Below are 18,679 nucleotides of genomic sequence, written 5' to 3'. Positions count from 1 at the left end.
GGTGCAAACCCTCGCTGGCCCAGCTGGCAGTACGGACACCGTCGGTAAACGTCGTCGGCTTCCCCGCAGTGAGGGCATAGTGGACCAGAAGTTTCCCGAGGGTGTTGTATTCGAATTCCGCCTTTAATTGCGAGTGAGGTTACGCGTCGCCATGGTCATCATAACATTATGTCACGTGACCTAAGGTTACATGATGTCACAAGTTCACGTGATGAATATATAGCCCATCCAGGCATTTTTGTTTTGTAATAAAGAGCGACTCTCAACTCCGAATTCTTGTGATGAATTGAATGCAGTACTGAGGAGATCTGCTAGCGGCTGTGGCGCACTCTTATGCCATATATATCTTGTTTCAACCAGTGATGTTCGTCAGCAGGTATATTGCCAGTGTTTGATCTAATTTTTTTTACTAAGTTATGCACCCATAAATTGCGACCTTCATCGTATGCATCTTCTACTTTACATCGAATCGAAGCAACGAAGTTCAGCTGGCTAGTTATTAAGAGCTCTTAGGCAGTTAGTATTTTTGTAGATACATAGAGCAATAGCTTGTTCTGATATATTCAGATACATAATGTAAAAGCCTATTAAGTAGCTAACGATTATATATCTTTGAAGTGCCCATCTTGAGTTGTCTCTAGACAGGCACTCTAAAAAAACACTTAATCAAGATTAGGCCTGCATATACGGGGCATTTGGGAAGCCAACGTTTTCTCAGCTCATAAAAAATAAATAAAACACAATTGTTTAAATGATCCTTTATTGTCAATGCTCTCTGCGCTTTGGCTAATTTTGACGTAGAGGTAGAGTAGCGTGGAATTCTCACCTTGATGCGTATATTACATGAATTTACGCCCTCGTGTTGGGTATAGAAATATAAGCACTCTCTCGTAGAAACAACTGCGCTGCTAGATGAAGAGCAGACGTACTGGAAGTTTTATATTTAACTTATCATTGCACTTTTTTATACTTTATTTTCACTCAATCTTATTTCTTTGGAATCAGGACTTTTGTAGGATACGTTTTCTTTAATAGAACATATATTTATGAGTATAGCTCGTTTTTATCTCCTGAAATTCTCCGTGTTCCTCCGACCAGAAGCATTGCCCCTTCACGAAGCAGATACTGATATTTTATCAACGAGTAATCACAATAGTCGCGACTTCTCATTGTTAACACAAATTGGACGTACCACCCAGAAGTAAGAAAATAATAAAAAAGTTGCCAAATCAAATTGCGTCGTAGCGAATAGCACTGAAGCGCCTGAACAATGAAGCCAATAGCCAACACAAGCCAGTGCAGGGGACCCGGAGTCGTCTTGACCTCACACTTGCGCACGGACTAAAATTTTCATCAAGTCCTTCACAGTCAGTGTTATCTCTATTACGCATGTGATAAAAGTATGTCGTTTTTCGCAGGTATACCCCGACCATGCCTTCTTGACTGCTGTCACTGAAACAGACAAGCACCAGCGCTCGTCTGCTTTAACGTTGTACATAATAATTGCCAGTTTCGTGCATCTAAGCTGCTGTACTGAGGCTGCAACTGTAGCGCCTCTTAAATAAAGTGCTCTAACAGGCGACGCGAATCGGACTGCTCACTCTGCTTTGAAGATGGCTGTCAAAATTCCTGAACCGAAGTTGGCCTCCGCCATTGGGAAGCTACAGGAGTTCTAGCCGGACAGCGGAAACCTCGGCGTGTTCCTCGAACATTTGGAATTTTTCACTGCTGTCAGTGACATTGCTGAAGAAAACAAACAAACGCTGTAATTCTTCTTGAAAGCAATTGGTGAAAAAGTGCACTCCATTCTCTGGAGCGTGCTTCCGCCAAACACGACCCCCAACGTATCGTACGAAGAGGCGGTGGGCGTTCTTCACCAGCACTACGCTCCAAGACGCTCTTCGGTCCCATAAACGAGACCAATGACCGCTTCTACCAACGAAGCTATAGTAACACGGAATTAGGAGTAACATTCTGGTTGAACCGAATAAGCAAGCAGCGACCTGTCAATTCGATGCCTTCTTGCAGGAAGCTCTTCCGTACAGACCAATTGCGGGTCTGCGCACTTACACCGTACGCTGCCGTCTCCTAGCAATGCCCAGAGCAGAGGTCACCTGGGACTGTGGATTCAGCGGAGCGAAGGCCATGAAGCGACGGATCAAGTCAGGAGAGAAATTGTGTTGTCAAGTAACGCAAGAGGGTCTTCCAACAGCGCAGACGTCCACTCGGCAGAATAGCTGGCATCACAGCCTCTTCAGTCCGCGACCAAGAGCAAGCCGAACAGGTTAAGGGTGTTCAAACAAGAATCAGCGAAAGACAATGTGACACCGGTGTGGAGGACAGCATTCACCAGTGAGTTGCCCGTTTTCGAACAGTACTTGCTTTTAGAGTTCTGAGAAAGGACATGTGCCAAAAAATGTGTAAAACGCAATGATTAAATATAGCGTAGACAAGGCTAAAGTTGAAAGTCAATTGCGAAGGTTGTATAACACGAACCAGAGTTCACGCATGCCTGCGATTGTAGCAACAGTTTCGCCAAACGGCAAAGCAGTTTTGAAGGAACTAGGTACAGGAGCCACTGCATCGATAATGGATGCTCGAGGCAGTTTCCTAATTCAAGCTTCAAAAGAGATGATGTCGAAACTGTGTCTTACAATGGCACGCCAGTCGCTATAAAACGGAATCGTAGACGCGGAAGTTCGGTACACCGAAAAAGTCTCTCCTTTGCCATTAGTCATGGTCAAAGATATCGAAAACGCAATATTGCCTACCTTGTTTGACCGAGATTGGCCGAGTAAGATAAGATCAGGTAGCATGAAGTCGTACAAGTGAAGGCAGTTGACGTGGAAACGCCGCTAACCGGAAAGTAGCCATAAAGAAATTTCACGTCAACGTTCTGCAGAAAGTAAACGCAAGCCCAGTTTTGTGTAAGGCGCGACCAGTGCCGTATGGAATACGGGAGCACGCTAAGCAGCAATTGGAACAGTCGTGCACCATCTAAGTCAAAGTGACTGGGCTACACCACTCGTGATCGTTCCGAAAAAATATCAAGGAGCTTCGACTCCGTGGTGATTAATGAGATATTGCCACGCGCGTCGCTGAGCGAGCGCATACGTGGCCGAATACTTTCAAGCTGACAGCCCTAAAGATTTAAAAAAAAAAGCATACGTGGCCGAATGGTTACCGCGCTTGGTTATGGTGCGGAGGTAATGGGTTCGATTCCAGGGAATGGAATGTTCTTTTATTTAATCTTTCTAATCGCCATTCTCGCAAATTCGAGAACTTTCTTGTCTGATCAAATTATGAGTACCCTACGCGCCAAACGTTCTAGGCCGAATGTTCCAGAAACCCGCGCGGCTACAAAAGGTGCCCCCCGTGGCAAGCCGGAGTCAATTTCGACCCAGCGTTCGATCCTGCTGTTTCGCCGTCATCGACGCATTCGACGCTAGCCTTTCCTATTTTGTTTTGGGCACAATTTCACTACATTAAATGTTTAGTTTATTCAGTTATCATCGCTCCATCAATTGTCATTCGTTAAAATATGAAGAACACTGCCATGGGCGTTGCCCACTATCCGCTAACGCTTCCCGAGGATGTTTTGCCACTTTACAGGGTGGTACCGTGTTTCCGCTCATTGGCCTAAAGATGGTGTATCTGCAGCTCGAACTGGACGAGCGAGCACAAAAACTGCCCACGGTCAACACAAATTTGGGATTATATAGGACTGGCTTGCCGTACGGCATGGCGTGTCCGCCGGCACTCTTTGAAGCTGGTAAAGACCAAATCATGCACGGTACGCCGGGAATTGCCCGCTACTTAGATGACGTATTCATTGCAGGAGAAAGCTACATGTAGTGTTTTATCTGAGTGAAGCATGCTCTTAAGCGTCTAAGCGAGCATGGTGTCAAGATCAACGCTAAAAAAAGCGAACTGTACAAGCTAAGACCAAGGTATTGGGGCGCGAAATTGGCAAGAAATTGGCACCTACAACAGACGGTAGAGATAGTGAAAGCCATAAAAGTGTCACCGAAAAAGTGAAATGTGATGTAGCTGAAGGGATATTTTGTGCTTGATAAACTTCTACGAAACAACTCGTCCTGATCTAGGTACTTTACCGCAACCTTTACATCACTTGCTGCGCAGGGAAACAAATAATGCCTGTCACGTCATTGCGACTCCGCGTTCATAGCTTGCAAAACGAAGTTGATATATAAGAGCGTCCTAGAGCTTTATTACGATACAAAAAATATACAGCTTACATTTGACATGCAGAAATATTAGCTTTGGGAAGCACTGTCGCAACTTGTCCACTGAGACAAAAGACCATCGCATTCGCGTCTAGATCCTTGTCGGTATCTGAGCGTAACAACGACGAGATCGAAATAGAGGCCCTGAGCCTTCTTTTGGGGGTATAGACATTCGATAAGTACTTGATCGGCCGAAGTTTTAACGTACTTACAGACCACCATCCACTTATCATTCTTTTGGATCATAGGTAACTACGAAGTGCGCTTGCCACATAAAGTGTGCATCGATGGTTGCCATTGCTAGCTAACTATAGTTTCAGAGTAACGCGCGCGCCTGGAACAGCCACCGGCCACACCGATGCCCATGTCCCGACTTTCACTTCCACACGCGGGAGAACATTCGGAAGCCATTTAATATATCTGCCCAGTGTTGCGAAAGTCCCCAGGACGCGATCTTTCGCTGTCTAATCTGACCGGCACCGGTGAACGCCCTTGAGCATCGTCACCAGGCGGCTGCGGTCAGCTATGCCCGGAAACAAAGCGAGACGCGACTTGGGGGCGCCAGCGCACCTTGTGTAAGGGGATGAGGTGGCCTGCTACGGAGGATCATCAAGTTGACCGACACCATTGTCATCGAGACGTCTTTACATCTGACCCCTCTGCTTGCTGCTTCTGTCTCGCCTTGACGCACGGCGCACCGACCGCCTTGGGACGCTGTGGACAAAGTAGGGGGCTTTGCACCCTTTTCCCAGCTTAAAGTGCTTATGGAATTATCCCCTTAGCGCGTGGAAACCGAGAATCTGCCCTTGAGGATAATTATATCTTTGCCCCATCCGGACTTTGATGGCGCCGGGGACCGACCAAGAACGTCTTGCCCCTGGTGTGCGTGAAAGCCTGTCCAAACAGGCTACTAGGAAAATCGTCAGGCCACACGACTACAGCAAAAATCGTCAAAATTGAAGCGTCCGGTAGTCGTCGGTCGAATGTCTGTTTGCACACCAGCCAAGCCAAATTCACGGCTTTCCTTCTCGCCTCCTCCACTTTTCTTAGACGTCGATGCTCGTCAGACTTGACGTCACACGCCACCTGCCAATGGTATGCCTGATACCTGTCTGTCTCCCGCGGCTGTCGAAGTCGCCGACTTTGCTACCGCCGTCACCTCGGCAGGAAGGCCAAAGAGGTCTGGCTTCGGGCGGATTTGGGAAATTCCTGCGTCGAAGTGAGCGTTTCGGCCGCCCCGGCTCAGATTTCTTTGTCAAAATCAACGTTCGTAGCTTGAAAAAAAAAAAAAAAAAAAAAACACATAAAGTGCAGTGCGCAACAGTGAGACTTTTAGCTGTATGTAGGAACACTGAGAACTTAAGAAAATATCATTTATTTTATTCAACTCTAAACCAACCAGGTTTGTTTGTCTATACGAGGTAGTTTGTGAACAAGAGCCGCGGGAATCCGATCCAATCCAGAGAACTGCTGGAAGATGACACAACCTTGGACATGACGCGCGCTCGCCTGGCATGCCCCTTCACACTCAAGTCTTCCCTTTCCCGTTTTCGGGACTTCCAAAGCGGCGCAGGCCTTGAGCGATTGACCGACAGCCAACAGAGCGCGTGAGTGGCTCTGCGGACCCACGTGATAAGCAGAGCAAGGCTGCCGTGGAGGAAGCGAGGGGGAGATTTGACGGGGTGAAGTTTCCCCCCGGCAGATTTGACAGGGGAAATTTCCCCCCGACGGCCGGAAGCGGAGCGCCGCGCAGTTTGCCGGAGTCGTGAGTTTTGTAGTATCCTGTTTGGACACCCCTTGACGCGTGTGGCAATGTGTGAGCGAGAGGGAAGGGGCGTGCACGAACGTAACGAACACTGACCACGCCGTTTTGGTCAAGGCAGGGACGATAGGGATTCTCGGCTTGGGAAATGGGGAAATGTTACGTTATAAAAGAAGCAGCAGGCAGCTGCTAGTTTGTGTTCTCGAATGTGTCCTCTTGTGTTCTCCGGACAATGTTGAACTCGTCAATATGTATATAGACAGTGTTATAAGAGACACACCTCCTGCTCCCTGGTCTTTCCCGATTCCGGCGTCCTCATGAAGTCCTGTCCCGGCTCTGTTCCCCGCCGCAAACAAAGTGCCCGGACAACCGCTCGGTCCCAGCACCATTCAGTGACGTACGTGCTGCTCACCGCGAAAGACATTGAGTGAGAAACAGCCCGCAACGAACACTTAAGAGTTGTTATAAACATGATAGGGCATGGCTGGTATAAAAATGAAAGACATTTACAATTCTCTGCAATGACGAATTAGAGCGCAGCTTTCGAGGCGGAGGAGGAGGGGAGGTAAAGGTATGCCCTTGTGACGTAACAAGGGTGACGTCCCTCGTAACCTTCGTGACGTCACGCGGTTACGCCGACGGCGACGGGGATGCCACTCAACCCGGAAACGGGCACCTAAGAGCTGGACTCTCAAAAATGTGACAGCTGAGCTGCAGCCTCCCGATACCCCAGGATACGCCATTCTAAACTTTCGGAAGAAGGTGGCTGTATTGTCTGGACAATAGTATTATTAAGGAATTGTTGTCTTTGTTTTTAGGACGAACAGAACTTTGGCATGACAAAAATAAAATCTGATCAATGGTCAGGTGGCCTGGTGTCGACCAAACACTAGAGAACACTTTCAGATTTGCCAAAACGTCTCGCCCGCAGCTCAGCCTCCTCCGCTGTCCGCATAGAAAGTGTGTGAAAAACACGAGAGAGAAAGAGAGAGAGTGCGCCTTTATTTTGGAGAGAAAAAAAAAAGTTTCTTGTTGAGATTGATGCCGACTCCAAGTGTTTGGGAACAAAAACACGCTCTCAACAACAGCCGCAAAGACGATTGAAACTGTATGTACATTTCTCGTTCGTGTCACATGGCTTGTCCATTGAAGTAGTTACACATGGCCTGTCGCAATACCGCTTCGTCAAGCTGGGAAAATTGTTAAATCAAACGGTGTTATTCCAATGTCATGAGTATGCCTCCTTATCATCCCCAACTGCTTGAACAGCAATTTTTTTTTGATTTAGCACAAAAAAAAAAGCGTTGCTCAAGTAATTTCTAGAGGACAGAGAGAAAGCAAGTACTGTACAAGGTCAATGCCACTCTAAATTGATAACGGATATATTTATCAAATAAGACCGCAAACCTATACGGAAAAGACACCCGCGGGCTTATTTTCGCGGCGGAAATTGCGGACCCGCTTATCACTGATACTAAATATGTACGTAACGCGCTACAAGGAACGAGTTTCTTCTACCTAGATACATTTTTCGGAAACGAGTAACGTGTTTAGTTACTGTGTAGAAAAGCAACGAGTAACGTACTTATTACTTTTAAGGTCAAGTCTCGAGTAACGGTATTTCGTTACTTCTGAGGAGTAAGGAGTGCAAAAACGTTGAAACAGCCTCGTTTTAATTCCAGCCTGAGTAAGCGTCTATCACGACAAAGGAAAATGGGCGATCAAAAAAAAAAAGAAATTAGTACAACATTATAACAACGTTTATCGCTGAACAGGTCAGTCGCACTGTACAACTGGAAATGTCCTTCACCCGGAAAACAAAATCAGGTTGGTTGGTCGAAAATTTTAGAATCGTGTACAGACCAAATGTAAACCCAGAGGTTGCCATCGTGGAAAGGTATAGAACCCATTGTTAACTTCGACTTTTAGGAGCAGAGAAAACCAAATGAAAAGGGGAATCCCACCAGCTCTTCCGGATGCGCAACACTGCCGCTCCTTCGAACGCGTAAGAGGAACGACTCTTGAGCGTCGCCGGAGATGCATTTTCAATAAGGCCTGAAAACATAAGTGATGAAAACTTTGAGAGGCAGCAACTACTTAAGTGTAACGACTAGTGAAAAGAAAACAATGATCCATTAAACAAAAGCAGTTGTGTATTTGGTCGTCAAAGTAACCAGAAAAATAACTCGCTACTTTGAGGGAAAGTAACGCGTTCCTTTTGAGAATCGGTAACAAGTAATTTATTTAGTTACTTTTTTGAGCGAGTAAAAAGTAACGGCGTTTAGTTATTTTGGGGGGGTAACGTGTACATATCTGGTTGCTATGAAGGTAGCACAGAAGGTGGGACCCACCTGGGGCCCACGTGAGCAATGGGGACTCGTGCAGTCCCTACGAAATCCACGTTGATCCCACGAGGGCGCAGCTTGTGCATGCCGTATTTGGGCTGCCCATGAAATACGCTCGTGGGTTTGTCAACTATTGAATTCCCTATGTTTGGGCGTATGCGATCGAACTTGACGAATTAACTTTGCGGTAACATAAGAGAGCCTGTGAATTTTGACTGACGTCACTGAACTGTCAGGTATGCGCCAGTATGTTTTATCGGTGTATATGGTCCCCTAGTGAAATATATTATTTGTAGAAGACAAGTATTGGGGTCCAATAGATTCATTTGATCAAATACAATCATATAAGAAGATGTAAGATGCGTTTAAAACATGTAAGAGCAATATAAGATTATTTAAGATAGAAGAAACATACGATATTTCTTATAACTTATTATATTGCCCTTACATGTTCTTAGACGGTTCTTATATGTTCTTAGACGGTTCTTTTATGTTCTTATATGAACCTATTTGATCAAATGGAAATATCGGCCCAAAGCATTTCTTGCAAAAATATGATTTTTCTTTAGGGTCATTCCAAATCCAGTGTATCGATGTTGCTTCATTGAGGCTGCAAGTGTAGCGCCTCTCAAAGGAATGGCTCTGCCAATAAATGCGCGTCCCTGGCTTCGGTCACAAAAGTCAGCTTTAATTGCAGTCTTCACAACTTGTAGAATGCATATTTTACTATCATATTCATTCATCCGTGATTAAGAGGATACAAAACCACCTAGCGAGGGAAGACGTCTTCTTTCTCCGTGCATGGCCTTCGAGAATCTTGTCACACAAAGCTCTTCATCGGCCCTTGCATTCGCCGGGGAAGAATAGCATACACAAAAAATTACTTGAGAAATGATCGAACATAGAAGGACTGAAGTCGAAGAGCACGAACTTTGTGATGTTTAATTATCTTAAAGATTTTTTCTTTTCTTAATGCGGTTACTTTTAGAATAAGAAAAAAAAAACGCAAAACAAAATATAACTCGCAGTTATTTCGGTAGCTCTTGGTAAAGTTCCACAGTCGAAAATGATCCTCATCATTGGACTTACTTTAATATTTTCAGCACACAAGGAGCAGTCTTGGCTGTATGGAAAGTAAAAGTGCGCTCGCTTGCGCTACTTATGCTCGTTTCTTCCCGCCACAACACCGAATACTTTTTTTAAGGAAACGACAGCTTGATACCCAAACATTTCCTACTAAAATAACTAAAAAAAGAAAAAGAGACGGAACTTTGAATGGGTGACGAACGGGTCGACGCATTCAAGTCATATGGTGCTAAGAAGTACGGGTACATATTTCATATGGTTACCCGCCTGATTCCGGCACCAATTTGATACCGGCACCCGTTCGATACGGGAACCCGTTCGGTACGGGCATTTGTTTGATACGGCACCTTTTTTAACAGGCCAAACGGGTACTAGGGCAAATCGCTGGTTTGTTACAAATAGGTGCCTTCTGAAACAGGTTGGCCCAGCACACGCAAATAACGAGCCGGAGACGCATTCCTCCAGGGTTACGTTAACGGAGTCACTCACTTTGGAAGATTCTTTACAGTGGTCTATACTTCTGAACCTGGCATCCCTACACTGGCAAAAATGAACAGAAAGTTTAAATAAATAACGGATGAATCCATATAGAGGTAACTTCACAGAGCTTGTTTCCGATTTAGAGCTACGTGACGACGAGAGCCTCGTCTCTTTTGACGTGGTGTCTTTATTCACCAGCATCCCGGTGCCATTGGCGGTATCTGTTGCGAGAAGTGCTCTCTCGGCAGACGAAAAACTCCCGGAGAGAACGTGCCTTTCGATTGACGAGATCTGCCGACTACTAGAGCTCTGCCTGAAGAGCACATACTTCTCATTCAACGGGAAGCACTACAAGCAAACCAGCGGAACAGCCATGGGGGCAGCCATATCTGTGACAATGGCAAACCTCACAATGGAGGCCATCGAACGCCAGGCTCTCGACACTTTCGAGCCTAAACCCAGAACGTTCCTGCGTTACGTGGACGACTGTTTCTGCGTCGTTAAAACCAGCGAGGCAGACCGTCTTCTAAAGCACCTGAACTAGGTGGATGAGTCGCTACAATTCACGGTTGAACGCGAAGACAATGGTTCCCTTCCCTTTTTGGATGTACTGGTAACCAGGAATGGCAGTGGGCTAAGCTTCTCTGTTTACAGGAAGCCAACTCATACTGGCAGATACTTGGGGTTTGATTCCCACCACCCCCGATGTCATAAAGCGTCGGTGGCCTCTGCACTCTTCAGGCGCGCCTTCGCCACCTGCTCCACAAAGAAAAGCCTCCAGGAGGAAATCAAGGTCGTCACATCGGATCTCCGCAAGAACGGCTACCCTAAACGGTTTATTCTTCGCATACTCGAGAAATCAAGGCATCCACCCCTAGGGCGCAGCAGTCCCCCTTCCGATCGCGTCTGTGTCCCCTACATTAGCCGCACCAGCGAGACCCTTTCCCGCGTCCTCGGTGGCTACGGGATTGCGGTGACTCATAAGCCCGTGTCGACAATCGGTCATCGCCTCCCCCTCCCAAAGGATCGGCCCCCCAAAGAAAGGGCCCAAGGCTTGGTCTACCGCATACCATGCAAGGATTGCCCGGCCTCATACGTTGGCGAAAGTAAGAACTTCGCAGAGAGGCTTACGCGACACAAATATGATGTCCGGAAGAAGGATGTGGAGGCGAGCGCCCTCGCGGAGCACGCAGAAGCAGCCGGCCACACTGTCGACTTCGAGGGAAGCAGCGTGCTGGCCTTGGAGAAGAATTGGCGAAAGCGGCTCTTCGTTGAGTCCTGGTTTATCTAGCGCACAAAGGGGAACGTGAATCGTTCTTCGGGCTCAAGGCCCAGCAGCTACGTCTCGGGACTGCGCGACGTGAGCAAAGCCCCCTACATCCATATGTGCACTTAGACGACACGTGTTCTTTTCTTTTCGTCACTCACCCGTGAGCATGGGACCGAACTGGTCCCGAAACGTCGGGTAAATGTTTATTAAATTTTTGGTTAGAGTCTATTTTTCGCTTCATGTTTTTTCTTTTAGCTGCGCTACATTTATAAAAAAAGTAAGATTCGCATTCGGACTCTTATTTTTAGTGTTAGCTTACCTTACCTGGCGACCACTAGAAACAGGTTTTTTTTGCGATTAGACGGCTAATGAACGGAATTACTTTGCATAACTTTTTAATCTACGACTTTAGAGGGCATATTGAAAGTCCAAAATTGATGTCCCACCTTCACGCTGTATGCTCTAACCGCAAGATGTAATAAACATGTCAGCATCTCGGTGCTATCGGCTAAATTATTTCAGTTCCGCAGGCGTCTTAAACCGAAACAATTTTTGTTTCTTGCTTCGGCGTAAGTTGTATATTTTCATTCTGCTGTCGGCGTGTCATTTCGTCCTCATCCCACCAGCACCGCGCTTCGATCAATGTCTTTCATCCATACCACAAAAGTTGTTCTACAAAAGTGTGCAAATAGCGTGATGGGTCGACATACGCTGCGCCACCTGCAGCTTCTGTAGTGGGAGACATATCACTGTCGGTTCCTACAGCAGACAGCGAAAAAAAAAAGAAAACAACCAAAGAAAAATGAAAGCCGTTTACAAATCCCTCTAACGCCGAATTGGAGCGCAGCTCTTGAGGAGGAGTAGGGAAGGGTACTGAGGGGGGTCACGTCACCTGCGGGTAGTCACGTGACCCCGGGGGGGTCATATGATCTCGGGGGAGGGGGGGCTCACGTGACCTCGGGGGGGGGGGGGGGGTCACGTGACCTCTGGGGTGACGTGACTCCCCCCCCCCCCCCGGTTACGCCGACGCCGACGGCGACGCCGCTCAGGCTGGAAACGGGCCCCTAAGAGCTGCGCTCTAAAACATACTGCTATAGTGCCGGCGGTGGTGCCCGCATCACAGGCGACATTTTTTCTGTGACGCTATGCGAGGGCGGAGATACTGACGTCACTGTGGCGTATTTCTAAATTGGCTTCAATTTGAGAAAGCCTGCGCAACTTAGATAATTTGGCCGGTAGCACCCAAATGTTCTCATGTTTATTACAGCTTGCGTTTGCAACATACATCATGGAGGTTGGCTATCTATTTAAAAAATACTACATTACGACATTTCCACGAAAACCTAGAGACTCCTCTCAGTGAGACTTTGGTGTTGAACTGCGCTCGCCAAACTACGAACATCCACATTCAAGCTGCTAACTGCGAGTCGCAAAACATTGTGTAGGTTCTCGTCAGTCATTCGTGAGCAGAAGTTGGATTTTATGCACTTCATTCGTGAAAAAGACTGCTCGCAGACGGGCAGCGAATTAGTCAACTTTATTTTTTTTTCTTTAGCTGACTGCGTAGGGGAGAGGGGGGTTACCGGGAGGGCTGAGGGCCGTATGATACTACCTTGCGGGCCGGATCCGGCCTGCGAGCCGCTGGTTGCCGACCACTGAACTAGAACAACTCTAGAAGCGAGTAGGTTTTTGGACGCCGAGGGTCGGAGGTTCAACTCTTGAGTGAGATCGAGCACATTTTGGAATATAACACAACCGCGGCCTCGTGTGTGAACGTGAGCGCTGCTTTTCGATCGTCGGTGGTGTCATTCCGTACAGATGTTGTTTATCTGCGCTTTGACGGAAAGCTGGATGTGAAAGTGTCCATATTTGAGTTTCTGCAACGATGACTACGAAAGCGTGGACTATACAGCGAATCGATGGGAAGATCTCGCTCCTTGACGGCATGGCAGGGTGAGAACTTTTTAATTTTTATGACCGTGGTTTCGTTTTTTTTTTACTTTTCGCTGAATGCTTACTTGGGAGGGATTTGGTTGTGGCATGGAAGCAACATATTCAAATGCTGGCGCTACTTGTAGGTGCAGAACTAAATAGAAATGACTTGATTCAGGAGTTCAGGTTAGAATCTTTTCGCAAGGTATGCAAGTGATGGGTTATCGCGGTTGCAACCAGCACATCAATTTAAAAAAAAACAACAACAAAAAAAAAAAACAACAGAAGTACATTGTGTCGTTTCTGCGTATCCTTATCGGAGCACAGAAATGATTCGCTACAACTAACTAGTAAGACCTATATTTTAGCGGGTCTCTGAGCTGTAGTTTGGAGTGCACGCGAGCCGGAATATGGTTCATTGATCAGTTTACCTATCTATAGACCAGAGCCATATACTAACAATTTATCTGGAGCCCCTTCAGGCTCCCCAAGGAATCCCACCGCACACCAGGAAGCTCTATGGAGCATATTATTACTATTATTAATTATTATTATTATTATTATTTTCTGTGCCTGGTTTTATGTGCTCGTGCAATAGGCATTATTATTATTGGTATAGTGCTTTCGGCACATCAAATTCAAGAATAATTTTGATGTTTGTGATCCAAAATATTGTCACGGGTGGTGACCAAAAACAATAGATGAACAGGAAGAAATAAACGTTTAATCTGGCGAACTTGTGCCAAAAATAAAAAGGTACAAAAGATAATAAAAGAGCGTCGCAGGCGTCGAAGTCGGCGTAGCAGCGGAGACGAACGCTGGGGCGAAACTGACTGCGGCTCGCCACGCGGAGCCCCTTATGTACATGCGTGGTCTTCTGGAATAATCGGCGTAGAAACTTCGACGCGTAGAACATTCGGGCCTGGAACAAGCAACATGATTCTCGAATTCTCCAGAACACTAAGTTACAGAAATAAACAAAAGACACGTCGCTCCCAGGATTCGAACCCTAGCTTTTCGCGTGGGAGGCTGGCGCGATAACCATTAGGCCACGCGCGCGCTGCCTACTTGGCCAGCGCGCGCGGCATTACTCCCCCCTTTAAAAAGTGCATCGCCCCGATGCAGCACAGAACAAAACAAAGCAAACAAAAAGAACGGTAAACTAAAGAGTCATTTGGAATACGTAAGGTCCACTGTCCTATCGAGCGTAGTACGGCTTCATGCGCACGACGTGGACGACTTCTGGTCGTGGAGGGCGGCGTGATGAAGTCCGTGTTCCATCGGGCATCACCTCGTAGTTCAGATCACCGAGTCGACGAAGCACTATGTAGGGTCCAAAGTAGCGCTTCAGGAGTTTCTGGCTGAGACCACGGCGGCGGATCGGTGTCCACACCCACACCCTGTCTCCGGGCTGGAAGTGGACGTCCCGGCGACGAAGGTTGTAGCGGTCAGTGTCGATACGTTGTTGGGCTTGAATCCGGAGTCTGGCGAGCTGACGGACTTCTTCTGCCCGTTGGGCAACCACCTGGGCGTCGTCGCTTCCGTCGACAGCCGGTTCGTGGGGTAACATTGCGTCCAGCATTGTCGTCACTTTGCGACCATGAACTAGTTGAAGGGTGTAACCCGGTGGTTTCTTGCACGGCCGTATTCTAGGCAAAGGTGACATACGGCAACACCTCGTCCCATGTCTTGTGCCCCACGTCGACGTACATGGAAATCATGTCGGCGATGGTCTTGTTGAGTCTTTCCGTCAGCCCGTTGGTCTGAGGGTGGTACGCCGTGGTGCGACGATGGCTGGTGTGGCTGAGACGAAGGACTTCTTGTGTCAGCTGGGCCATGAACGAGGATCCACGATCTGAGATCAGGACTTCGGGAGCGCCGTGCCGGAGGACGATGGATTCAATAAAAAACTTGGCAACTTCCACAGCAGTTCCGAAAGGAAGGGCTTTCGTTTCGGCGTACCGCGTGAGATAATCTGTGGCGACGATGATCCAGCGATTTCCCGACGTCGACGGCGGAAAAGGGACAAGTAGATCCATTCCGATCTGCTGGAAGGGTGCCGTTGGCGAAGGAATTGACTGCAAGAGTCCGGCCGGCTTCGTTGGAGGCTTCTTTCGTCGCTGGCATTCATGGCATGATCGTGTGTATAAGTGGACGGTCTTGGGGAGCTTGGGCCAGTAATACTTTTCACGAATACGGGCCAGTGTCCGGCTGTAACCAAGGTGTCCGGACGTCGGGTCGTCGTGACAGGCTTGGAAGATCTCCTCTCGACGGTCGGTCGGGATTACCAGCAGCCGCGTCGAGTTGTTGTTGCCGAAGTTCTCTTTGTAGAGAACTCCTTGTCTAATGGCAAAGGTCGGCAGGGCTCGTGAGAAAACACGTGGTATGGCACTCCCACGCCCTTCTAGGTGCTCTATTCGTGCGCGCAGCTCAGGATCGTCTCGTTGTCGTCGGGTCATGTCGTCGCTGCTCACTGCGCCTAGAAAAGACTCGTCGTCATTGTCGTCGCTGCTGTCGGAAGGTGTTTCGACGGGAGCTCTGGACAGGCAGTCGGCGTCGCTGTGCTTGCGGCCTGACTTGTAGACTACGGTCATGTTGAACTCTTGTAGTCGGAGACTCCATCGCGCAAGGCGTCCTGACGGGTCCTTGATGTTCGCAAGCCAGCAGAGCGAATGGCGGTCCGTGACTACGCGGAACGGGCTTCCGTATAAGTACGGACGAAACTTCGTGATCGCCCAGACGACCGCAAGGCATTCTTTTTCAGTCGTGGAGTAATTTCGCTCCGCCTTGGACAATGTCCGACTTGCGTAGGCGATGACTCGCTCCGTGCCTTCTTGTACTTGAACCAGTACCGCGCCAAGTCCTGCGTTACTTGCGTCCGTGTGAATCTCGGTTTCCGCATCCTGGTCGAAATGTCCAAGAACAGGAGGCGCCTGCAGTCGTCGCTTCAGCTCGTCGAATGCCTGCTGCTGCTCCTCGGCCCATTCGAACTTCTCGGCGTCCTTCGTGAGGCTTGTGAGCGTTGCGGAAATCCTTGCGAAATCTCGAACGAAGCGCCGATTGTAGGCACATAGCCCAAGGAACCTTCGCACGGCCTTCTTGTCTCTTGGCACTGGAAATGGTGCGACGGCGCGAATCTTCCCTGGGTCTGGACGAATGCCTTCGTTACTACCCACGTGACCTAGGAACTTCAGTTCGTCATAGGCGAGCCGACCCTTTGACGGCTTGAGGGTGAGTCCGGCGGTCCGTATGGCTTGGAGAACAGCTCGGAGTCGCCGCAAGTGCTCGTCGAAGTCGCCGGAAAACACTACGACGTCGTCGAGGTAGACGAGACAGCTCTGCCACTTCAGTCCTGCCAGTACGGAGTCCATGACACGCTGGAAAGTTGCTGGCGCCGTGCATAGTCCGAAGGGCATCACCTTAAACTCGTACAGCCCATGCGGTGTGACGAAGGCTGTCTTCTCTCGGTCCCGTTCGTCGACTTCGATCTGCCAGTAGCCGCTCTTCAGGTCCATCGATGAAAAGTATCGAGAATGGCGCAGCCGGTCTAACGTGTCGTCGATGCGGGGGAGTGGATAGACGTCTTTCTTCGTCACTGCGTTCAGCTGCCGGTAGTCCACGCAGAACCTAAGCGTCCCGTCTTTCTTCTTAACCAGTACGACTGGGGAGGCCCAACGACTGCTTGAGGGTTGAATTATGTCGTCGTTCAGCATCTCTTGAACTTGCTCCTGGATCACCTGCCTTTCTTTGACGGAGACTCTGTATGGAGATCGGTGCTTAGGGCGCGCGTCGTCCTCGGTAACGATGCGGTGCTTCGCAACGGCGGTTTGGCGCACCTTCGACGACGTCGCAAAGCAGTCGCAATATTCGGCGAGAAGGTTAAACAGCTGACGTCGTTTCGGGTCCGGAAACTTAGGGTCAATGTCGAGCTGCGTTGGCGACGTACTGTCTTGCTGAGTTGGCGAGGATTCGTCGGCAATGGCGGCGATTTCCGCGGAGTTTCGGAGTTCCTCGACGTGGACAACTGCTGCCCCTTTCGTGAGGTGTTGCGCTTCGTTTCGGAAGTTCGTCATAAGGATCACAGTGCGGCCATCCTGAAGTTCAGCTACCCCTCTTGCGACGCGTATTCCTCTTCCTAGAAGCATCTGGAGGCTCCCCTCGAGCAGAACTTCGCCGCAGAAAGCTTCGGTGATCCCGACAGGTACGAAAACACTCGACCGCGGCGGTAAGTTTACGTGACTTGCGAGGACTCGGACCGCGGATGACGTCGCTTTCGGTTCGTTCGGCGGTGAAACAGGTTTTCGCAGAGTTAGCCGGTTTGCTCTGAGGTCGATGACGGCGCCATACTCGCCGAGGAAGTCCATTCCGAGGATAACGTCCCTCGAACAGTCCTGCAGAACGACGAACTTCACAGGGCACGTCTCACCGTGGATCTCGACGCGAGCAGTGCATCGCCCGACTGGTGTGATGAGGTGCCCACCGGCGGTTCGTATTTGAGGGCCTTCCCACGGCGTTGTCACTTTTCGCAAGCGGTGAGAGAGCCTCCCACTCAATACTGAGTAGTCTGCTCCGGTGTCCACGAGTGCCGATGCCTCGTGGCCGTCGATAATGATGTTTAGGTTGTTGGACACCGATGCAGGGACGTCGTTGTGATGCGTAGCGTCGAGAGAGTGGGAGCGCTCCGGCGTTCTTGGAGGCTCTTTACTTCGGTCGTTTTCGGCAACGCCACCTCCAGGCGTTGCCGCACTTAGTTTTCCCGGCCACGCAAGGGCGACAGGCTCTCTCGGCGGGGTCGTGGCGCTGGAGACGCTGAACGTCTGGGCGACGGTGAGCGGGACTCACGGCGGAGCGGCGTTGAAGATGGCGAACGTCGGAGGTACTCCTCGATGTCACGAGGGCGTTCGTCGTACCTTGGGCTCGGGTCGTTCGGGTGGAACCCGCGGAGCCCCACTTGTCGGTAGGGGCATCGACGGTAAATGTGGCCCGCTTCACCGCAGTGGTAACACAACGGGCGTCGATCGGCCGTTCTCCACACGTCGGTCTTTCGTGGAGCAGCTTTTTCTGGGCGGACGTACGCCCGATCTTCATGGCGTCGTGAATACTGCGGCGCTACAGGTTCACGTCGAGGTGGCGCCGTATACGGGTGAGCAGGGGGCGGCGGTCGTCGGGTGGCTGCGGCGTAGCTCAGCTTCGGTGGTTCAGGAGCGGCGCTGGCGAGAACGTCTGGCTGCAGCGCCTGCTGAAGTTCTTCCCGGACAATTTCAGCGACTGAGGGCGTAGCCGGGCTTGTGGCAGCAGGTAGCAGCTTCCTGATTTCCTCCCGCACGACGTCCTGGATTATCTCGCGGATGTCCATGGGGTTGTAGCCGGAAGATGAAAAGTCAGCGACGCCGGGGACTCGGTGATAGTGGGCGGCGCGTGCGTGAAGGGCACGTTCGATGTTGGTGGCTTCTGTGATGAAACCTTCGACGGTGGTAGGCGGGCTCCGAACAAGGCCTCCGAAAATGTTTTCCTTGACGCCGCGCTTCAAGACCCGGAGCTTTTTCTCTTCGGGAGC

Source organism: Ixodes scapularis, unplaced genomic scaffold (genome assembly GCF_016920785.2).
Source record: "Ixodes scapularis isolate PalLabHiFi unplaced genomic scaffold, ASM1692078v2 PGA_scaffold1__304_contigs__length_218370807, whole genome shotgun sequence".
In the NCBI taxonomy this organism is placed as follows: Eukaryota; Metazoa; Arthropoda; class Arachnida; order Ixodida; family Ixodidae; genus Ixodes; species Ixodes scapularis.
This window is presented reverse-complemented; position numbering follows the sequence as displayed.